This window comes from Passer domesticus, chromosome 3 (assembly GCF_036417665.1).
Source record: "Passer domesticus isolate bPasDom1 chromosome 3, bPasDom1.hap1, whole genome shotgun sequence".
Taxonomy (NCBI): domain Eukaryota; kingdom Metazoa; phylum Chordata; class Aves; order Passeriformes; family Passeridae; genus Passer; species Passer domesticus.
The window spans coordinates 102,041,529-102,066,044 of NC_087476.1; the positions used below are offsets into that span (position 1 = coordinate 102,041,529).

At 38.2% G+C, this 24,516-nt stretch overlaps 2 long non-coding RNA genes across 2 annotated transcripts in view; one reads left to right on the forward strand and one right to left on the reverse strand.

Annotated features, from left to right (window-relative positions):
• The window catches only part of LOC135297322 (uncharacterized), a 476,053-nt gene that overhangs the window by 261,796 nt on the left and 189,741 nt on the right, over nucleotides 1–24,516 (forward strand). Inside the window, exons 8-9 of the long non-coding RNA XR_010359348.1 lie at nucleotides 9,680–9,782; nucleotides 11,558–11,672. This is a non-coding gene — a long non-coding RNA (uncharacterized LOC135297322). The remainder of the gene's footprint in view (nucleotides 1–9,679; nucleotides 9,783–11,557; nucleotides 11,673–24,516) is intronic.
• On the reverse strand, nucleotides 1,492–9,938 carry LOC135297323 (uncharacterized). The gene is made up of 3 exons (XR_010359349.1): nucleotides 9,760–9,938; nucleotides 7,520–7,667; nucleotides 1,492–1,882 (listed from the first exon to the last, which is right to left on the reverse strand). It is a non-coding gene; the product is annotated as an uncharacterized LOC135297323 (long non-coding RNA).

Consider the following 24,516-nt stretch of genomic DNA (forward strand, 5'->3'; position numbering starts at 1 on the left):
ATTGAACAGCAGTTTATTTCTTTAAACTGCTAAGATGTCTACTGATGTCAGTTTGAATTAGAGATGGCAATAAATTAATGGGCATTATAAGTTATGATGAGAGGGAAAAAAAAACCAACGTGTGTTGTTATCTGGCATTAAACAGATAGGAAATGAAAGCTGATGGGTGTTAGAACAGTTCTCACCCTTGGAAAATATTTAGGAAATTTGTTAACTATGCATGTCCCACACTCACTTCATGATCTACCATTTATAATGCTTTCTGTATGCAATTCATCACTGTTATTGTCAGCATGCTTTCTTTTATTCCCTTTTGCTTTTCTGCTTTCTTGTATGCATAAACAGAAACATGTATATTATTTCTATTTCTTCTAAATAATAGTAATTCAGATAAAAAAAAATCTATCGTTACTATTAGTGCATGAAAAATACAGTGCAAACTGTGTTCAGTTTTCAGAATATAAGTGCTTTTTTTTTCCTGTTCATAATTTGAGAGGTAAAAACAAATTCTGTGGTACCTCTGCAAAACCTTAGTAAAGGATTACGCACCTTTTTAAGAAAACAGTCTACATGTGCATTTGTGTTGTGTAGGTGCTGAGAACTCTGAAGATTTTGGTTTCTTGTCAATCACAGAGGAGGTTATGCTGGAGATGCAAGCAATAGAGTCCTAGTTTTCCCAGATATCCTATCCTCTATCTGTGATGATGGAGGGATGTCTCAATGTGTCAGTTGCCTCAGCCTGTAGGGATGTGTGATAGGATTTGTAAACATAGTGGGAGTCATAGAATAATTTGGGTTGGAAGGGACCTTTAAAGGCAGTGTAGTCTAACCACCCTGCAATAAGCAGGAACATTTTTAATTAGGTCAGGTCACTCAGACCTCTCCAACCCAATTTTGATTGTCTCCAGGGATAACTTCTGCTCCCTTGCTTAGGTTTTACCTGCATTCAACACCTTACAGCATCAGGTGTAAGGAATATATGAAGCATCACTGCCAGGAACCAACACTACAGTGTTCAACCTTCAGAAACAAAATGGTGTAACACTTTTCCCATTTCTTGGGATGCTGTTGGTTTTAATCTAGTGCTGCGTTCAAACTGACATGGCTGCAGCAAATAATATGAAGCAATGTTACCTGCTGTGTCAGTGGGTCCTGTGGTAGCCTCTTTGCCTCAGATGTAAACAAGATGTGCTACTGCTTCTGGGCTAGGTCTGGTTTTGGGTCCTTTCTTGGGAGACATTCTTGTACTGAATGAGAAATGTGCGTGCAGTTTCCCCGTGGTTCTCCTTTTCCTGAGAGCATTACCTGAGATAAAATTGTGTGTGATAGTACCAGGTCTGATGGCCTCTGTGTGGGCCCCACTGCTGCTAACACAGCCTGCTCAGCTGCCATGGAGAACACCCACACCCCACCTTTACTTCCAGACCTGTCTCTGCAGCCAGGGGGAATTTGAGTTGTCTCAGGCCTTGAGTCTTGCTGGTCAGTGGCTGAATGAGTGCCATGAAATGAGGGTGTGTGTTTGTTCCTCTTCTGGTCGATATTAAGGGATGCATCACGCTGCTGAGAACTGTGCTGTTAGGTTTTCCTTTCCTATTGCTTTGGCTCACCTGCCACAAAGGAAGTGTTATCCACTGCTTTATTGAGTTTCACTTGACTGTCTCCTGCTAGACTTATTTCTTATCACATCTCATAGGAATCACGTCTTTGAAGAATTTGTTGCAGTTTTGCCATGAATCAGTAAACCCAATTCCCAATAGGACTTGGACCTAATATTTTCCATACTTGTGTAAAATCAGTCTTTCAGTGCATTGCAATCTACTGTCTGTTGCATATATTCAGGAAGGTGGCAATCTTGAAGTGAGTTCTGTTGTCCTAAGAATAGCTGGAAAGAAAAGTGAACTGAGTGAGATGGATATAATTAAAACCCTAGCAATCTTAAAAGAAGTATAATTTTAAGAAAAAGGTTGTTTGAATAATGTTCTGTATTTACTTTAGCATATGTCTAATGCAGCTGGATAAAGTAAAGAGTGTTCCAGTATTGTACCAGAAAGATACGTGAATTTTGTGTTGTTTTTTTTTTAATGTTTAGCTCTTTCCTTCATGCTCTTAGTGTATCAAATTATTCTGTAATATTTGAAAAGCTGAAGCATGCTGTACCTGAATAAAATGTAAGCTACTAGCAATATAAATGTACTTGATATATGAGGAAAGAAGAGAGATGCAACTTTTCATAAGGTTAGTAAAATGAAAAGATGACCTTACAGCAATTTAGAATTTCATAAGGTACCAGTGAAGTTTCTAAGTTCTGACAAGTTGATTACTGTTAGTGTGTGAGAAAAGCCTCTTGAGGGTACTTGGGAAAAAGGAATTACAAGAGTGTTCAGTCACAAAATTAAAAGCCGTTTCCCTAAAAGATGCTGAGATTTAATTTAAAATTTGAACCTTTGAGATATGTACTAATGACCCCTGTTCCCCATACATTGAGGCAGGGTAATGAACAGGATTGTAAATTACATGCCAAATGATTATGGATGAAATCGTAGTGAACAGAAGGCTCATGTCAGTTATGGTCTGGGACTTATGTACAGCTCTGATACCCAGCTTGGGTCCTCATCTGCTGTCACGGATGCACCTCTGCTGTTCTGGGGACATTGTGGTGAGTGGTGTGAGCCAACTGGCCTCTCAATTTTATTTTCTCTAAGGAAAATGTATAGACTCTTGGCTAACATAAGAAAGAATATTTATACACATAGTGATCTAAAGACACCAAGTTATAAGGAAAAGCTTAGAAATAACAGTTTCCCTAAGATTTCTATTAAGGGATTTAATGATAAAAATGAGAAAACTAATCACAAATCTCGAGTTAGTTTCAAAAAGACATGAAAAATTCAAGCCCCATATAATTTAGAAAAATACTTTTTACAGAGAGCTTATTTTTAATTGAGGTGATATTCAACAAAGGTATTTAGATATTTAAAAAACCCTCTATTCATGTTATCTGAATCACTGGCCCATGAGGAATTTAAATTAGTTAATTTCACAGATTTTAATAACAAAAAATTGACTCTGCATTTCTTTCAGAAGTATGTAGCTTATTCATAATGATATGGAGATCTGTGGTGAGGTATCTCAACAACGATGAGAGCAATGAAGGGTATAATGCTCCAGATAATGAAAAAGCTCTTAATCTTTGATTAACTGAGGACGTCCAAAAGGTCCAAAATTGTTTTTTCAGGATGAAGAATAACTAGCTTCAGAAATGTTTTGCATACCCATTCAGGAGTAACAGTATATGCTAAAAATAAGCAAATCCCACTGGATCATACTAGATCTTTCACTTCATTGGAGCATCTCATTGTAAATTGAGTGGCTGATTATTTATTTGATCCTTTAGAATAGGTCCTATACTCCCGAGGATGATACAGGATCATTTATAAAGTCACGGTTACAGTTTTTCTTCTGGATTAGGTCCTGTTTGCAATTATTTACATATATTTGAGGAAATTCATAAAGGATTTGAGGAGACCCTGTGGAATATAATATTCACATGACACTGAAAGAGATGCCATTAGATAACTTTGTACTGATTTGGTGTTAAAAGGCTTCAGTGGTAGACTTGGGCATTTAAACATTAACCAGAGAGGTCAGACACATGAATTATATCACTGACTGTCTTGTTCAGCAACTAAATCCCAGTTTTGGCCACATGCAAAAAATTTGGGGTTCTGCTTATTTTCTGTATTTCTTTAATTCATGCATAGTCTTTTAGAGAATGCCTATATAGCTTTGTGTGTAGCTTATCCGTATGGTCTCATTTGATCCTATTCTGAGTATCTCTGAATTTCCTGGGTTTAGGCTATGATTCTTTCTTGTGTCCCTGAATTTCATCAGTTGTGGGATAAGAACAGTGACGCTTATCTCTATGTGAAAAGCTTTGTATTCTTCTGTTGAAAAATGCCTTTTGAGAGCAAGGCATTATTATTTACAAATTTAACTCTGGGCAGCATTGAGTGGTACTACCAGAATGCTAAAATACCTGTAAATCTATTGTCCATTCCAATATGTTTTCAGAAGCTAAAAAAAGCAAGCAAAAGCAGCAAACTGTGAAGACAGGAAAACTACTGGCATAACATGGCAGGCTGGGATGGCAAATATAATTCTCTTTCTTGCTTAAAACAAGAGGGCATCTTGTGTCTGAGCAAGTTGATGTAAAGTAGGCCTAGGGGAGTAAAGTAGGGAAACAGCAGACACAGACAGCAATAAGGCATTCTTTAGAGCAACAACAAAACAGATGGTTCAATGGCCCCCTGTCCACTCCAGAGAGTATACAATTACTTACAGGACAAAGCCCATCTGGTCCCATAATAATCTCAGAATTCATCATGGCTAAAACTGCAATAGGCTTTTTGCCAGCTGTTTAAATTAACTTGCCCCTCTATAAACCTATCTAAAAAAAATTCAATCCTCTCCACCCTTTAACCTGCTGTAATAGCTTTACCTCTTGCCTTGTGGTCAGAAAAACAGGAGAAACCTGTGCCACCTGTTAGCATTGGGAAGGATGGCTTGTGCCTATTGGAAACTGCTGCAAATGAAGTGGGCCCTCATAAAGTTTTAGAGGCCACCCTGTAAACTTGTTTCAAATTTTGGCACTGTGACTGATTGTCTGACACCAGACAGATAGAGGAGATAGCCTGTAAAGCTGTGTAAAAGTATAGCTCATCATGAAAGGACAGTATTTTCAAGACACTAAGCCAAGGACTTGCGCTGCACTCAAATGGAGCAGGTGATTGTGCTATAAATAGGAGCTTGTAGAGGCAGAAGGAGAAAACAATATAGCCATACTGGGATAGATGGCAGATTTGGGAATTGTGGAACACCAATGGCTTTATTTAATATTCAGGGTCTGTGAAGTCATGGCTTTCTACTGTTTGTAGTCACATCTGGACAATGAGATGCACACAGGAGACTCTCAGCTCAGGGCAGGAGCCAGTTTGCTGTGTGTGTTAAAGGCTGTGTGAGGCATGTGTTTGAGTTAAACTGGGCCCTGGGTGTTTAAATGGCAAGAATGAGTGTAGGGTGCAGGGCAAGAATAAAAGGTGCTCAAATTCAAGCTGCAATCTCCTGGAAATATCCTTGGAAAGTATCCTAAGCACTTATTTCTTAAGTCCTTTCATATACCTTGTGTCACTTTGGAGGAATCTCTGGGTCAAGTAATATATACAGTTATTTCCTTACTAAATTTTATCCTCTGGGAACATTATTGCCATTTTCAGCATTGATCTGATTTTATTTTGTAAGAGCCCAGCTGGTTTCAGTATGCAGTTGGCTTACAGAAACCCATTCAACCTTTCAGCTATTTACTTTAACTATCAAAGAGGCATGATTGCTACCTGCAGGAGACAGAGGGAAAGGAGAGGAGTGGAATGAAGAGAATATGTGAATATAAAACTCATCTGTCTGCATATGAAACCAATAATGTCCTAAGGATAAAACAAAAGTCTTCTTCCTCAGTCAGGCATCCAGTCTTGTGGAATGAATGCTTCTTTGAACATCTTTCTAATTCAATCTCTATCATTTTCATACCTGCACTGCAGCTAAGATTTTAGTAACCAGCTGCCAAAGAAAAATGTAGAGGCATTGCAATATGTTTTTGGAATCTGGAATAGGTTTCAGGCTGTCACTGGCTCAATTTCAGGCTTTTTGACAAGGTATAATCTGTCCTTCTCAGAACAACTGACAATATTTCAGGCAGAAGCTGTGCAAATAGCCTGAAAAATGGACAGCTATTAAAAAAAATATTATTGAAAATAAGAAAACAAAAACTAAAATGTGCAGGTGTTCTTATTTTGAGTGCTGTTTTTCAGATTAGTGAATATAATTTTTGTAATTCCACCTGGTGGTACAATTGTAAGCAAAGACTGTAAAACTGTGACTAGTTTAGCATTTGTTAACAGAGGAACATATGCCATTTATCCTATAGGAATGTACAGTGAGCTGGTATGCCAGATGACACAAAGAAAGGGATATAATTAGATATCATATTAATTGTCACAGTGCAGTCTTAACATCTGGAAACTTTGGTAATAATAAAAGGTGCTACTGCATGGGAATTTGAAATTGACACCAGAAGGCCCTCATCTCAATACTTTTTGCATTTTTCATCACTGTGACCTGAAAAATGACCTGAAAACATCTTACTGATTCTCCTTTTTTTTCTTTTAAAATATATAGTGTATTAATTTTCTTTCAAAAAGTTCTAATTTTATATTGTAGTTAAAGTCTTGCCTGGTTTACGTGGTTCTGGTGTGAACTTGCAACTCTGAGTGTGTGTATTGGTGTGTCTGTCACTGATGGGCTTTGTTGCCACAACAGCCCCACTCCCAGCCTTGCTTAGACAGAAGTCATTGGGTGTCACTGAAGCATAGACGTGCCTTCAGCTTTCTTCTGCTTCAGCACTTAAAGTGCACCTTTTTTTAATATGTCTCAAGAGAGTTGATAATTCCCTCTGCAGGATTTCGCCTGGGAATACACACCATCCTCTGTCCCCAAGCAAGCCACCGTAGCACGAGCAGCACATAAGGATGTTGTACCCAGAGATGAATTTTATCCCATTAAGACCCAGATGTAACTGAGGGATTCAATGATGCATGAGGTTTTCACAGGCTGCTAGCATACAATTTAATTTTATCTGCATCGACTACTGTGCAAACATCCCCAAATCCAAACCTAATGACTGTGGAAGGTATTAACCTCTATCAGTACTGTACATGACACCTTGGCACCCTCTGTGTTTACAGTTTGTAGTGAGTGCTTCATTAGATTTCTCTGTGCGCTTGCCATTGCTGAAATACTGCAGGGACAGATTAGAGTAATATGAAATGTTTATAAATCACATTTAGGAATTAAAAGAGTGAGCACAAAACTGCTACTTTCAGATGGGAGAAAATAAGATTTCAAAGCAATTATAGAAAGTTTACTGTATCTGGTCTTCTGTTGCTTCAATTCAATACCAGGTGTTTCTGTATGTAATGATGATGGGAAAGCAGTTGTTACCTCCTATTGGGCAACTGGAAAATTGTTTTGTTGTTTATTTTTTTTCTCTTATAGTAATTTTCTCTGAGGTAACATCACTTATTTGGCTTACTTTTACTCCATAACATTCAGAATTAGATAAATTTCTTTCTTTTTTTCTTTTTTTTTTTTAATTTTATTTACTTAAGGAAGGTCTAAAAGTGCATGTGTTATTCTGTGTCCTCAGACTGTGTATTAGTCTTGGCAGAATTTTGAAAGCTGACCAAAGCACCTATTTCACTGTTTCAAGCTTAAAGTCACCAAAGTATTTTTTAGCATCTTCATATCACTTAAAGCTCAGTAAATTTTTAAATTTGAACATGCGGAGAAGACAACACAAAAATGGAAATATGCTGTCATTAAGATTTCATTGAAGTTCCATGTCATTGTTATTTAGCTAATTACATGATGCATCATACTGTGCATGAGATGAGATGCAAGAACTGACCTGCTGGAGGCATGCAGTACTGGCTGTGCTGGTTGAATGGGGGAGAGAAGTTCTGAAGTTGCACTGAAGTTGCTGTTCCCCCTTGTTGCTGAAGAAAGGACTTAATGTACTTAGATAAGCCAATTTTCCTAGACCATGGTCACCCTGTCTGAAAGGTAAAAAGAAATTGCTGGAATAACCTCCTTCTGTTTTGAAGTAATAGAAGGTATTACCTGCACAAACCCCAGCTTTGGCCATCACGACTACAAAGGCACTGCTGTCACAGTTATTGAGAGATTTTTAGGCACCTGTCTCCTGAAAATTTCAGATTGCTCTGAATGGCTAGGATTGCTCAGATGACTAGGATATCACATTTCTGAATTGCTCAAGTGACATGACATTTTGACAAGTCCTGGTTTTCCTATAATTTCTGTGAAAACTTGCTGCTGCTACAGATTTGAAGTGGCTCAAGTGTCATCTCTGAGAAAACAACCAACAAAACCAGACGAACTTCTGGATACTTGAGACCCTTTGTCTGTCTTCAAGTCTGAGAGACTTGAGTATGTGGATCTGTGTGTGACAAGCATATCAAGACACACACATAAATTGAAAAAGGGCAGTGAATAGTGTGATGCAACATGTAACTTTTTGTAAGTGGTCTAGCTGCATTACCAAGGGGTAAAAATCATGCTCCACATATAGAGCAGAAGGAGCATACATTTTTTTTGTGTTGCTGTTATGTGCATAACAATGCTAAACCAGTGTTCTGTTATGACAAGTGTGACCCTATGTGTCTTCTAGAACCTGAATAATGGGCTCCGTAGAGATAGTGTTCCCAAGACACAAAGCTTTTCCCCTTTCTTTGGCTTCAACAGTTTCATAGCAACTGAGAAAGGTGTTCTTATTGTATGAAGCTTGCAAGGGATTAATTTCAAATACAGGGCATGTTTAGTGTACAGATTTGGGTCAGAAATATTCTTTTATAATATCACAGAAATGCTAAAAGTAATGGGACTCAGTTCACTCAATTTTGAGATGGGGAATGGGGTTAGACTTGGCTATAACTGCTGTCATATACTGAAAGTGTTCTGACTGCATGTATTCCAAGCACATTTTCAGTTCAGAAGACTGGTGTTATCAGCTCCTAGATCTGCATACTAAGAAAGAAATGTTATTCACGTAAAACTTCAAGAATTAATCCAATGTTCAGGCTGATACTGATGTATCTACCATTAATAGTTATGAAATGAATGCAGTAAAGAGGTGGGTAACATAAGCTCAAGATCTACTGATATAATAAATATTCTAACAAAGATAAGTATTCTATGAAAGCTGATCAGTTACTCTGAAGATACCCCATGGCTTTTAAGTGTCTGGATTTTGCATTATTTTTTAGCTGAAAAGGAATCAAAATATTCAGGAGACTGAGAATGGTTATTTTTGTCACCTTTGTTTATCACTCCATTGTTAATTGTGTTGTAGAGAATAAGTAGAGCTCTAATAGGATTTAAAGGCAACATAAATGTGTGTTAGAATTTACAGTGGTCCTTGGAGATAAACAAACCCAATATTTTTGGCGTTCCTCTGACTGATGTAAATGAAATCAGGCACTAAGCACAAGTGTTGCATGCAAAAATGTTCTCTAAGACACTGAAAAATAGATAAGCAGATTGTTTACATCTGGGCTGTGTCTTGGGAAGGGCTTAATCAAATCATCTCATATTTACATTGCACAGTCATCCTCTGTCACTGGTAGCCTCAGAATCTTCTGGTGTTTTTAAGTCCACACATGGTGTGGCAGACAGTTGCTCCAGCACAGTCTGTCACTTTGCTGCTCCTCCGTGTAATGCAGAACAGGATTGTGATCAGCTGCCAAACATCCTTAACTCCACCCTCTTGATGGCTTTCTACCTCTCCCTGGTGGCATCATGCAGCAGATCACAGTAGTTAATTCTTATAGGTGCCTGTCACAGCACCAACACTTGGGCCACTTGTGTCAGAAGTTGTTGCAAAACAGAGAGCTGTCCCTCAGGAGCTTGTCAGAAGTTGCTCATTTCACAGAGGCTATAAAAGCTCATACATACTTGATAAGCACTTCATATAAGATGACAAGACCTGAAGAAAAACCCTGCATCACCTTAACACAACCTTCAACAAATGAGTTCTGTCTTGTTTTCACAGTAGCAACTACTGAAGGCACATCTGACACCTGCTGCATGTGGCTGCAATTTGATTTTATACTGTTCCTGTCCCTTGCTTACCTTGTTGATCGCAAACAGTTTTTGTAAGTGTCCATTCCAATTTGCTTTCAACCAGAATGTTTTTTATGAAATGATTGGGCCTACATCTCTCCTAATTCTAACATGTCTTTTTTAGATCAAACACAAATGAAGAGGGGTTCAAAAGACACAGAAGGTTGGAGACAAATTGTCCCCAGGTGTTTGCGCAGCGGCTCTGTGATGTATAACAGCACTTGCTCTGTGGCTCCCAGGGTGGGGAGGCACTTCCAGGGAGCCACTTCTCTGTTAGATGCTGCCACAGCACTGGGAGGCTTCCCCAAGAGAATGGCATAGCAGAGTTCAGTAAGAGTTTAAGGTGTTGAACTGAGCCAGCTGTGAGGTGGCCCAAAATGGCAAACCAGCTTCATGGCAACAAGCTGAGGCCATAGAATCCTAGCAGAGCCCTCGTGTACTGGACACTGTAGGGGAACTACAAGATCTATTGTTTACTATCTCTTGGCCTTCACTTTTCCTTGCTGTTTTGCACTCTGCAGCAATGCCATGGATTTAACCTGGTGTAAAACCTCATGGATGATCGGTGATAGGTAACAGCCTTAATGACCTAATGGAGCATTCATTACACAGTGAAATATCATGACCTTGGCAGGAAGGGCAGAAGTTTCCTGTTAAATGACTGAATTTTCAAACAAAAGGTATAACATTCTGGATGGCAATTTTACATAGTTGCTGCATTAAGTGCAGCTCTTGTGCTTTCAGCCATTTCACTGAGTGTTTTGTGTAAATTTTAGCCCAATAAGTCTTCACAGGTTATTTGTTCTGAATGTGTCTGTTGGACTTTGAAGAATGAATAATTGAATATTATTTTTTAAATGTTTAACTTGGTCTTGGAAGATGTGTCTGAGAAAGCATAAGCTGTAATTTATTTAAAATATAAATAAAATATTAATCCATTGCTATCTATGCTATTATTTGCAAGGAAATAAGTCTCTTAGAATCTCCCAGGAGCTGCTAAGAGCATAATTACTGGACCACTCATTTATGGTGTTTTAATTGAATTTTTACTAACTGGCTTGGTTAATTGCAGCATGCTCAGTGGGGTGGGTCAAGGCACCATTTCACTGGTATACAGTGAAATAGTATATACAAGATTTCTATGCAAGTATATACAATATTTGCATAGAAATCTTTACTTTAGTGGCCTTAAGTGCTCTGGAGTAACATTTCTGATATATTTCCTAAAAAGCAATAGTCTTGCCATCCTTCTTGTTTTTAACTCTTCCTCCTTTTTGTGTGGGTGCATATATACATTTAAGATGAATAATTAACCTGGGCATGTGTATGGAAAGTTTTCAAAAATAACTTATTGGTTTAAGGAGTGATAGCAAAACTAGAAAGCATATTCTGACAGTGGAGGATGCAGCAGGAGAAGGGATACAGACATCTCGATTTGAAACATATCAATACCTGTCAAAACATATATTAGTAAATTCTCAAGCTAATAAAAAAAGGTATTTTTTTCCTGGAGGACAGATTAAATTTAGAGTCAGTAAGGTAGTTAATTTTAAAAAGTGTTTGGGTTTTTTTTTTTGTCTCTGTGGTAATCATTAAATGAATGCATGAAAAGTGATTTGAAGTCTTCACATAGAACTTCAAAGCAAAGAGATATCAATCAAAAATGAAAGGAACTTCTAAGTTCCGAGACAAATGTTGTGATCATGTCTTGAGATGGGTGCTGAATGTCTGTCTGCTTTCCAGAATTTGTACAATCACATATTCACAGAGGAAAGATTCTTGAATAATTCTCAACCTTTTCTTATAGTGGAAACTCTTGAGAACCAGGTTCAGCTACCTGTGGAGAGCAGGGACATAGATCTACCTACAGACAGAGACAGTCATCCTCGTCCTTTGGTGCACACACAGCTGTTGTGGCTCAGGTGTGTATTGTTTTGTTTGTTGTCTAACCCACAGATTTACTGCTGATTCTGCTGACAGATACTTTTGATATTTCCAGAACTCAGTCTGGGAGTATTTTTTCAGAACCACATGGGAGAAGTTTATTGGCTGGTTATCTATGTATTTTGAATTCTGAATTTATCCCAGTGTCTACTCTTGAGTCTCACTTTTCTTTCAGTGTGTGTGCTTTTTTCTCCTTTCACGCTTTCCCCCATGCCTCTCAAACATGCTAATTCTGGTCTCAGTGAGCACAGGGAAGTAAAAAGCAAGAACAGTGCCCTCTCTGGGTATGGCCCAGAGCTCTTTTAAGTTAAAACCCCCACTAACGTCAAGATTAAACTCCTCTATGCATGCTCTCATTGTTTCCTTTATTACGTATCCCCACATAGTCCCTAAACGCTCAGAACAGACTGTCTAGGTCTACAGAAAAGAATAATGAATCAGAAGCCCCTATAAAAAAATCTGTACACTTTTAACCAAAAATTTAAAGCAAAATCTACTAGCAATGTCACCAACCCTGTATTTCTACTGTTCTTGAGAGTATCGCATTAAACATCAGTAACCCCCTGAAATATTTCAATAATATTGTTTATTGCAACACGATTGCATATTAAAGTGTTTTATATTCCAGTTGATAAAGAAGTTTTTCAGCTATAACTTTAAAAGCCACTGGTAAATTTACAGAAGAACCTGTAAGCATCAACACAGTGCTAAATTCTAATAAAAGAGGAAGGAGCCTGGAAGCTCATAAGAGATGTAGTGACTTAGTGAAAAAAGATAGTTCAGGAAAGAGTAAGCAGAGTACTGAGTTGTAAATAAAGAACCTAAACATTTTCAGGAAGTCTAATGCAAATATTAAAGCTGTGTAATAGAGCTTTAAATAACACAACTGGAACATATGTTATACTAAGGACAACACTGATCTGGCATCAGTTAAGGGGTTAATCTTCATATAATTGTATGCATTAGCCTCTACATTTATGTAAGAATGAAATCTTATGGTTGAAAATCTCCCATATATTGTGTCTGTGTTTTCCTTCTGTGGGTTTTACCACAGCTGTGAGGAAAAAAATAACGTTGTAAAATTAAACAAGAAGGGTTAGTAGATATTCAAGGGTGTAAAAAAGGTGAGTTAATTCTTCCTCAGACTTCTGAACTGTCAAGCAATGGGTTGATTTTGGTAGTGGTGGGGTAAAGAAGTATGGTGTGAAGGTGGGATATGTTGGTGCTTGGGTTGGTGGCTGAGGTACTGTGGTGAAGTCCAGAAACAGGAGGGGAAGCAGCTCTGGAATTCCCTTTCCTCATACAAATCTCTCTCTGACCTTACCCATGCTTCATGCTCAAGCCACTTGAAAGCTGATGCCACCAGTCATTCCAAATTATGGGATGTTTTGTGATTTTAGAGGCTCATTGTGTGTAACAGACATTTAACTGTTGCTGTTGCCAAGAGGCATCTTCAGCACCATTTCAAAGAAATATTCCTTTGCTGTGGGTGGAGACCTGTGAAACAAGAGGGGATTTCCTTGGCAACAATTTGTAAATAAGTACCTGGCTAGCTGAGATTCAGACCTGCTGGACTGCTCTCCCCTCTGGAAAAGGGTGAAACATGGACTAGGGAAAGAAAGTCAGCATACTTCCTCCCTGAGCCTTACAGAAAAACATGTCTAGGTTGGTTTCTGATGGTTTCAGGAAAATCTGCTGTCATAATGTTCTTCCAGTTGAATGGAAACTGTCCAAGTTTAATTGTTGTCTTTTTTATAACTGAGCAGACACTACCCTGGCAGCAAAACACTGGGAGTCACATCCTGTTTAGCATTTATGGTACAGCGAGCTAACTACAACAAAAAGTAAGGGTTTCTTCACAAACTCAAGTTCACCAATTTAAAGTATTTTCTTTCTGTTTCAGTCTTCTTTTGAATCACAGATGTACTTGAAGTGCTTTTATTCAGTCAAATCAAGTGAAAAAAAGTAATAAAGGCAAATGATATTTTCTTGTGTAATGAACCAGCTTATATAAATGTGATGAGGAGTTTGATACTGTTCTTGTAGTCCCCATTACTGATACAGTGTAAGACAAAATGTTTGGGTTTTTTTAAAACATTACTGAATTTTTCAAAAACTGAATAATCCTTGATTTATAAGCTTTGAATGTAAAAAGAGTCACAGATTTTCATGTCAGAGAAAAAACTATAATACCCTGGATCTGCAAGGGAAGTGTTTTATTTGTTCAGTGGGAAATTTTGTAGGGAAAGTCTATGTTTCTTACCCGAAACAATGTGTTGCCAACAAATTCAAATTCAGCTGTTACCTTTATATAGGCTGTGAATATTAGTGTACTTATGCTACCTGTGGGGCAAAGTGTCTTTTAAATAGAAGTATTCAAAATTTATTGTGAGCATCATATGTCTAAAAGGTTATGTAAACATTCTGGAGTGAAAACAGATTTAATGAAATATTATCTACTTATGAGTTTGATGATATATGCAATAGTTTATTCATATTTTTGTGTCAGAAAGAGACATTTCTGAGTAGGAGTTGACTGGTTCCCAAATGGAAAAAAGAAGTCATAGCTAATGTGTGATGTGAATGAACAGAATAAGTGTTTATGCAGGTGATAATTAGCCAGAAATTTTAACCAAAAATTTTTTTACTATTCTAAACTAACACTTTAGATTATTTTTATTTGGTGCATTTCACAGAATGTAATGTTCAAGATGTCCATCAGTTGCTCAAGAGAGGAAAAATGAGTAAGGGCATAGTTTATATATTTTATGTAAATGTATTTTTAGTGTGTATGTTAGCCCACATGCATAAAAACGTAGCACCCTTGAGATCTGTGCTTTCCCAACTCAGCAGGCTTTCATGTAACTTGCTTTAGATGGAAAAATAGGGGTTCAAGCAAATTATTTTTTATGAAAAAAATTATCATTTCAGAAATTGCAGTTTAAAAGTCTCTAAATGACACAAATTATTGAAATTTCTGAGCAGACAACTTACAGTTTTTAACCAGGGTGAGAAATACTACAGTTTGAATACACAAACTTAAGGGAGTCAAAACTCACTTGTTTCATATACCTTTGAAACATAGCATAAATTTCCTCCTTGACTTTACACAGCATGTTGCACTTTGCTGAAGTATCAACCGTGATGGATACCAAGAAGTGAAAATTTCATCACAACAGCTTTGAATTTTAAAATTATCTCAAAATGCTCCACTTTTATGTCAAGGCTATTTATTTTTTGGTCATGCATTTGTTTGAATTAATAGCATTTCTAAGAAAAATAAGTGCAAATACATTGAATTGCTGGATGTTGAAATGCTGAATGAAGTGATTTGATGAATGATAAGCAAATGATTTGAAAAATTCTGTTTTTGCTGTCTTCCTGTTGTCACTACTTCTACTTCTCCCGTCTTCCCCTTTTCATAAAAAAACTTTAATTTATTAAATCAACATTTTTTAAAGTTAAAAATAATTTGTGAATCAAGAGTGCTTGTAAAGGCACACTAGCCATCAGCTATGTTGTTAGTACACATTTATTAACAATTTTGCTGGTATTTGCACACAGTTCACTGCCTGATTTGAAATGGAAGTGGACATTATCTTAACAAAATATTTGCTCTCTAATTAAAAGAGTGTAATTTCTCTGCCTGCTATTAAATACATTTTGTAACACTTCAAATTATTTCATAGAGATGTAATAATAAGTTTTGGTTCCGTGTCTGAAATTCTTTCATTCATAGAACTTCTCTGAGAATTTTTCTACAGGGAAGATTTAAATCATTAAGGGCACATATAGAAAAAAATAATTGCTGCTGGTAAACTGAAGGCTACTGTCAAAATTACTCATTAATAGGCAAAAACAAATCCAACCAAACAAAAAGTTGATGATATTAACTTCTTTTTGGATAGAAGAATGAACTTAATAAGTGCATGTAGTGCTGCATAAACAAAACTGTCATCCTTATTTTGCTTTAGGTTTCTCAGTTGCTGCATCATCTCCCATTTATATTTCTAGCAGTATATCAATTTACCTGAATCACCATTGTACTCTCAGAAACTCTGCTTGCAGATCCTCAGCAGGACAGAGACCTAAATGCATATTTGCATTTAGGCACAATTATCCTGAGTTATTTCATTTCTACACATTCTGTAGAGATTCATTTAAGTGGCAGTTGTGCGAGCCTGTGCAAGTTTCCTGCCACTGGGGAATCCAGATTTTAGTTGAACTCCAGGACAGAAGATTGAGCTTGACTACCTTTGCTTTGATTCCCATTTTTCCTTCTTATGACTCAAAAATAAATTATTTCTCTGGGGGAAAAAAAACCACAAGATTTTTGACACTCAGGTTCTTCCTCAAATAGTAAATATAGTGGTAGTTCGTGATCTGTTAGTAACCATATGGAAGAGTGCCTGAGACTAGTAGGTTTTGCTCAGAAATATGTAATTCTAAAAGCAGGTCTGGGCCTATATTCATATTCCCTAGCTAGTTTTATTTGAGTATTCACAGAATTAAAGTGATTAGATTAGGAGCCCTCTCATGGTGGGGGTCCCTCTGCAGTCGCTGGAGGGAGAGAGACTAGGCTCTGAATGTGTTTGTCTGCTGTGATCCTGTGGAGTGGGGATAATCCAGCCAAGAGGTGGCCATTGATCCAACACCTGGCTGTCACACTTGTCTTAGAGCTGGGCCTTCCCCAAGGTACTTGGGCCACACAATTCTTACTTCTGTTGATCACTGGACAAACTCAAACTGTTTAAAATTCCCTTTGGAAATAAAAAGGAAGTAGTATAGAAATATGTAAATTGTCTCAAAACTGATTCAGTCTTCTTTCCCAAGGAGTGAGGAAGGTTCAAAGCCAGGCATTCAACATTAAAAGCTTTCTGGAAGTTAGGACAAGGTCAAAGGGATGTTGGTAGGATTTTTAGTTAACATGATAACTGCTGATCCATGTAACATTCTTAGAGATTCAGAGAGATTAGTTTTCTTCTGTTATTTTCTTTTCCCTATTGATTTCTTGTTCAAGCTATTGAAATACTGATTTAACTGATTTAATCCTACTGTCCTTGCAACATCTACGTGATGCCAAAATACAGAGAGTGTGGATTACATGTATAGGTGTAGATAACTTCATTTGCTGTGGATTTTCATGACTATCTCTTGAGGTAAGGAAGCAGCCCTCAGTTCTTAGCAGGGATAGTGAAAGAGGAATGCTGAAGCTAGAAGGAAGAAATGCAGAAAGCTGAAATAGCACACTTTAGGTTTGAGACTGAAGTCACCACAGTGTATTTTTCCCCTGCAAATTAGTTCTGCAGACTTACTGTAGCATGCCCATGAATAATATTTACATGTCCAGTCCAACATATGGTTGTCTGTGTTGTTATTAGGCAATCTAGTTCTATTCAGCTGTCACTCAGCTGTCACAAAATTTGCCAAGCCTCTGCTAAGGCCTGTATCTTGGCTGGCTGTGTGTGTGTGCCTAGAGCTGTGCTGCTCAGCATCCACTGGGCAGCAGGTAGCCTGGCTTCTCCTCTAAATGCCCAGCATTCCATGACACAAGCTCCTACACAGCACAACACTCAGTTCTCCTTGCTCTTTCCAGACCTTCCCCGTGAGTGCAGCTCAGTAGCAGGACAGAGGGAAAGCCATAAAATCACTTCTATTAAAGATATTCTGGTTACTTGTTCAGGTTACTTATACAGTGGGAGAGAGGCAAAAAAAAAAAAAAAAGAGGAAAAATTCAAGGAATGGGTAGACACTTCATTTCAATGAGCATTTCATCTAGAAGAATATTTTTGGCACAGATTGCATCTTGTTCTCCTGTTGCAGTTCATGTCTTGGAGCACAGGAAGCAGGGGAACCTGAGGATGTTCTGGTGTTTTCTCCTTACTCCTGAATAGCCTAGGTAGAAACACAGATGATGATCACTGTTTTGAGGGTGAGGTATTATTACTTGTCTTTCAGTAGTTATAGTAACGCTGCTTTCCCACTACTTGGTGCTGAAGGTTTCTTTGATTTTGGCAAACTGTTTTTCTCTTTGTTTATTTTTCTTGTCTGAGTTTGTTCCCCTCAGATTTTAAAACTAATTTGACAGGTTAGCCTATAATTTAACATGTCATAAACTGGAGGTGCTTCCACAATTTTGGTACAGAATCTGTGTTGGTGCCTAATAGTTGTATTTGTTCTGCCAAATTATTTTAATGCCCTAAATTTAGGACACGCTTTTCAGCTGGTGTTGATGGCCCAGGCTTCTGTTGGGCTTTTAAGGCATGTCTAAACAGATGGGCACAGACAGCTGTAAGCTTCCCTGTCCACTCTGTGAGCCAGCCAAAATCAAGCCAGCTCTGCTCTGGAAGTTGCAGAGCTCCATTTGTGAGATGCTGTGCCCAAGCGTTTATCTACTGCTGCTTTGGCAATGTTTGCAGGTCTGAGCTGGCTCTTGCCTGTCCATCCTGGAGAGTGAACAGGAATGCCTGGCTCCATTCTTGGTGTGTGTGTGTGTGCATGCCTGAAGGAGTCAAACCCTGGCTCACATGGGGTGTGCGACTGACTTGGCTCTGTCAGTCTGAGAGGAGGTTCAAGGGCTGCTCTCTTGTGTCATTCAAAGCAAAACTAAAACACTGGTTAGTGCTGACTTTTGCTCTAAGCCCCTTGCCATGTTTGTCACCTTTAGGAACCCTCCCATGGAGGGGTGGCGTGGCAGTTCCCAGCTCATCTTTGAGCACCTCCTTAGGTGGATTTGTTTGTTTTAAAATGTGCAATTATTTCATAAACCTTTCCAGTGCCTGGCCTGATACCACAAGTGCAGGAAGACACACTAACTGCCGTGTTTGAAACAAGCCCCTTTGAATGCCAAACAGATTGTAAGGAGCTCGTGCTCTCTTGCACAAGGCTTAACAGTCTTTTCCCATTTTCCACATCTTTGTGTGCCTGCCATCTGCTGATGTGCCTTCTCTAATTTGGATTATAAGGTCCCTAGGATATTGCTCTAACTTTTAATATCTTTCCTCAGAAATGTTGTTGGTAGTTATAATAATGATAGCTAATTTGAAGAAATAGAACATTGTCAAAAGCTTTCTTCTTAATGATCTGATATTTCTAGTTTGATTAGGTAGGTAGGCACTAAGCTTAGAGACACTTTCTGCTTCAAGTATAAGTTGTAGTAGATGGTACTTCTGGGAACTTTCACAGAGGGCATGTCAACACACTCACATGACTATAATAATCTCAGCTGAAGCATTTAGTGCTGCACAGCACAAAATGCTGCTGAGAGAAAGAAAGCATTCATCGCTGATACACAGAATTTGATGCTGCTGCTGCTGTTTTGTGCTTTTACTGTTCCAGATGTTCAAAATTAAGCCTTTGGCTGTCAGCTCTGGGGAAATATTCAAAGGAGTAAAGAAAAGCTATAACTCCCATCAAGTGTGAGTGTGTGTAGAGAGTGTAGATAATACTGAACAGGGTAATAAAAAAGTCCAAACTATTTTCTGACCTCCTGATTTTTGAATTTTTGCAGTGTGATATAAAAGTCAGAATAATGCCAAACAGCTTCTGCTTAAAGTATAAGGATCATTCTATAGGTACTTTTCCTCTTCTGGCTTTAGGAGGAATTGCATACGCCGTGTATATAGGCAGACTGTGGACTGTCTAATTAGGAGAGTGCAGAATTGGAGGATTCTATATTATGCTTAATCTTGGCATAAGAAATATAAGAAATATAATAAGAATCAGTACACTAAATTATCCTCTTGCAATTCAGCATCATGCTCATAAGTATGGAATTGATGCAAATCTGTATTTTTGGGGAGGAATCAATGTTGGACATGGAAACCAGGCAATAGAAACATTTACCTTCCTTTGTTAACACTGGTTTCTGTTTGCCTCCATATAAGCTAGAGAACTTGCTTTATGTTTGCATTGTTTATGTCTTAATAAAAAGGAAGCAAGAGCTGTCATCCGGTTTGATTTACACAGAGAGAGGCTCCAGATGAGCATCAGATCTAGTGAAGCATGTCTCACATCGCATAACCATCCATCTCCTTTCTTTACTGAGCTGGGTTTCTGCTTCCTTGGGATGCTAGATCTAAATCAGCAGGTGATACAGGCACTGTTCATTTTGGCTGTGGTTTTCTCCCTCCTGTCTGATGGTGTTGATATCAGCTTTTCATGGGCATTGCAGCAGCATATCAGCACAAGAGGCAAAACACTCAGGTCTGCTTTTAGTCTCAGAAGGTCTATTATAGAGAGAGAACCGAAGTGCCAGAGAAGCTGAATTGGTATCGCAGACTAAAAAGAAAGGGATCCTCTGATGTCAGTTAGCACAGCTTTATAAACCTTGCAGAGTTTTATGAGAATATTTGGTTGCCTTTTTGCTATACAGATTCTTAACCTGTCTGAAGGTATTTGTATTCCCCAGTCCTTGATCCTAACACATCTGTTGAAGCCTTTTGCATTTGTCCTCTACTAGTCTCCTTCAACAATTGTCTGTGGGCTTTTTGTTTTCCTTCAGCCAGTTTGTTGCAATTTTTCAGGCTGACAGGCTTTGTGCATGTTCAGAAAGATTTTCTTTCAAATATGAAGTAGCCAAGTCTTTACTTACTGAACTTGAACATGAAAAAATAGTTCACTTACCCATACAAAATTGCAAGCAAGCATTTGCTTTCAAAGCAATGTCCTATTGTGGCTTTTTCTCACATGCTCATTAAGCACTGTGAAGCGTCTAGGAATAGAAAAAGGGATTTAAGATGCTTAAGAAAAGACAGCATTCTTGTTCTGTTGTTATTCATTTGTACTTGTTAGTGTGTAGAGATCCCTTTCAGGCCCACTGGAATTGCTACCATCCAAATATGTCATAATAGACAACCCTTGTCCCAGGGATTTGCCAGGCTAAAGAAATCATGGGCAATGGTCCAGAGAAAGGGACAGCGGAGAAATGGAATTACTTGGCTGAGGGCACCCAGGATTTAGTGTGATCTGAAGAAGAGGGAAATGTGTGCCTGTGCCTGTGCCAGGGCTCCGTATAATATTGTAAGCCTGTCCTATTATTTTTGTGCCCAGCTGAACACCCCTGCCCTCATTAAGCAGTCACTCATGGGGGATGTTAGTTGCAGAAATTAATACATCTTTTTTCTTAACTTTATTATTTTGATGTTAGACTGATATTTGAAAAGGTAATTGTTAAATTCTAGGCTGCCTGATTCACCTTGAGGAACTGAGTTCTTAGCAAAAGAGTTTTGGATTAGTATATTTTTGTGACAGAATCAAATTAGGGCTCATATTCCAGTGTCCTAGGACTAGGTTCCATTTGTAAAGACACATGCCTTGTCAGACAGAACTGGACCAGTGGGCAGAAAATGCCTTTCAACACTGGGGACCATTCTCCTCCCCATGCCAGGCTGCAGAAGATTTCTGTCTCTACTGCAACCTGCCAAGACATGGAATCTTGTTGCTGAATAAGTAATGAGGAAGAAAATCAAACTATTTTCCACTTATCTCTTGTTGTTGCAGGAGCACTTTTTCCTCTGAATTTCTTTACAGAGATGTAGGAATTACAAGGGTAAACAGTGGATAGCTATACAAAATATATTTATTTGAGAGGTGTGTATGTGGGGGGGTGTGTGTTTGGATACAAGTTAGAAATGGCAGTAAGAAGGAAAGTCACTGTCCCTTCAAGTTTATTGAAAATCCAAGCAGGGAAAGATATTTTCATACTCACTTTCATGAAATTAATGTGATAAGGTATATCCCAAACAAAATAGGACTAAAACCACCAGGTTTTTGTTAGTAGAAAACTGGTACTTATTTTGTATAAAATACTTGTATATTTTGCATAAAATACTTGAGCACTGTGAAAAACCTGGATTTCAGAAGCACAAAGTCATCAACTGAAGGAAGACTAATGCACAAATAATTTTATGTGGCAATCTGCTAAGGATGCTGAGTTTCCTGTCCACATTATTCTTCAGTCTACAAATAGACCGTGAAAGGCAACATGACTGCTGGAGATACCACTGCCTATCACTTAGCAAACACGTGATCATTGAACAAACACAGATATCCCCCCAAACATAAGCTCTCTGTGTGCTCAGATGGTGGAGCTGAGGAAGATGGGTGAATTACAGGGCTCTCTGGCAGCCCCAGATAACAGAAATGCTGATGCTACATCAGCACTTCCAAGCACCCAGCAGCTGTGCTCTCACTTGGAGTGATGCTGCTCCGTGCCGTGCACCGAGTGTATTACAGGTCATTGTCACACCTCTCAAAAAACAAAGCAGAACAAGAATTTTTTGTTTGCACCTATGTACATACATGATTGTATTCATGCACAAATGCAGTGGTAAACAGTGGTATGCCCCATTCTCTCTGAAGTTACAGTGAAATGAAACGTAGATATGAGGAGGTGACTGTACTAACTCCTGTGTCTTGTCTCTAACCGTTATGATTGGGATGACTAGCAAAGAGAACTTGCTCAAGTGCCCTTATTTCTGGAGAAATGTGGGAATTGCCAAATTAAATGAGATTAGTGTAATACTGATCTGATCAGTATCAATTCTTCAAAGTGAAATAATATCAAAGTCAACTGTGCTTAAGTAACAGATTTTAGTTTGCCTTAAAAATCGGAAAAAAGTAGAATTAATTTTTCAGTTTAGCTCCAAAACCAGATCAAAATCAAAGAAAAGATTGTGGGTTTTTATCACTTTCAAACAAAAGTACATTTTGAAAATGCAATATTAAAATGTTTTATCCTTTTAAAAAGTACAATTATTTTACAACTATATTTCATCCATATAAACTTGAATTTGTGAATATCTATTGATATCAACTTCTCAGGTCAGATCAGGTAAGCTATGTGTGCTGTATGGCTAAGTTATTTGGTTGAAAAATTTTACTAAACCTTGAAAAAAACAAAATTAAACCTCCTAACCTTCTGCTTCTAGCTACTGCTTTCATTTGAGCCATGAAAATAGTTTATTCAGCTTTTCTATCACTTGTCTCTAGGCCAAAAATGTCTATATTTTTTCTAAATAAACATGGAGATAGTAGTTTTATTATGCAGGTTGAATGCTTTATATAGCTCTCCTAGACTTGCTGACATAATGATGTCTTGTGGCAATACTTTTCCAAGATTAGTATTGTAGCATGTAAAAAATTATGTCCTTTCTATAGATTTTCTTGTTTCTATGAACAGTGCTTTAGAGATTTTAAAAATGTTATTGGATTTGCCTATAAAGATGAGTTTTGATCCTGTGTTACCAAGTGTGAGAGTATATTAATTGTTTATACACAGACATTAGAGCTAGAAATGAAAACTTTGAAACATTGACAAAAGCAAAATATTTGTACTTTCCCCGACAAATGAGAGCATATTAATCAGTTTTGACTAAATCTTGCAGTAATATATGCTCATAGAGGTATTCTCTGAGCCTTGCACAGGAGCTGTTTTGTCAATCATTACAACAAATTTCTTTGCCTTGATAAATTAATGTATACCATATTTTGGTGCTATTGCACAACCATTCTATGCAGGAGAGCAGTTACTTAAGGTCAAGTTAGCAGCATTTTATTTCTAAAGGCAAAATTATGTTCCCTTGCATTTGTCTAAAAGCATTTCCTGGAAACCAGGAAAATTTGGACTTCTTGCTTGCTGGTCTGTCACACACAGCACCCATGTTGTCACATCTGTGTCAGGTGAGCCTCTCCACATCTTTGGTCGTGGAGCATCTAGCCATGGTGGGCACTGTTTGAAGTCAAAATGGACTGAATGCAGCTCCAGACTTTCTCTGCCAGTCCATGAACAGGGAATGGCTAAATGAGCACACAACTTGGGTGCAACAGCGCCAGTCAAGGGATTAGCTGCTGAGAGAAACTTGGGATCAGGAATTAAGCTTGACAGAAGATTAACAATTTGCCCTGGAAACAGCTGAGAGGGTAAAAATGGCATCAGAGATTTTTGCTAGGTAATTTTGGCCTCTGGGAATAGAAATCTGAGAAAAGCTTCATATGTTGGGCCTTATGCATCAAGAAGTGCAATATTAGCTGTCTGATACAACCCCTGAAGCTGGTATCATGTTGGATATTGTGTGGGGATGGCTGGTTTCCTCGGGATCTGCAGGAGCTGATTGATGGAGCTGTCACAGCCCCTTATGTGTCAGAGCCTGGGGAGGCCTGTGAGGGAAAATTTTAATGGTGCTTGTCATCAAAGAAAAATTTTGTGCTTCTCACTTCAGTGGTCCTGCTGACACCATCAACACAGGATCATGGCAGGCTTTCTCTTGCTGGCCTGATCTTTACTGGGGCTTCTCATAGATCCTTTTCACTGAAAGTGTCTCTTCTGCACCATTAAAGGCAGTGACAGGACTCCAGCTGCTCAGAAAGATGAAGTCTAACAGCTCTAGAATATTCTAGCTAGATACAAAAGTCATGAATATGTAAAGTTTAAATAAATGTCATCTTGCTTGCAGGATGAGAGGAATAAGGAATGAAGTATTTATGTAGGAGTTTTACTGTTTTGTTTTAGTTTGGTTTTTTAAAAATTCTTTTGTTACTGTATGCTTTCGTAATTTATAATTTGTCTGCATCCACAAAGAAACTCAGGTTCATGTTCATAGGCTGGATGGGTTGGTGCTGGCAGAAAGGCTGGTGGGACACAGGTTTGTGCTGAAGAAGAGCAGTGTTTGTCCCCAAGGAAAGAAGGTAGAGCAGGGCAAGAGTCCAGCTGGTGAAGGAGTTTACAGAAGCTGCAGCATTGGTAACTCTTGCACAGGGAGAGAAGGTGGTGATGAGGACCTCAAAGGCAATGTGTCATGGGTTCTGATTCCTTCTTGTGAT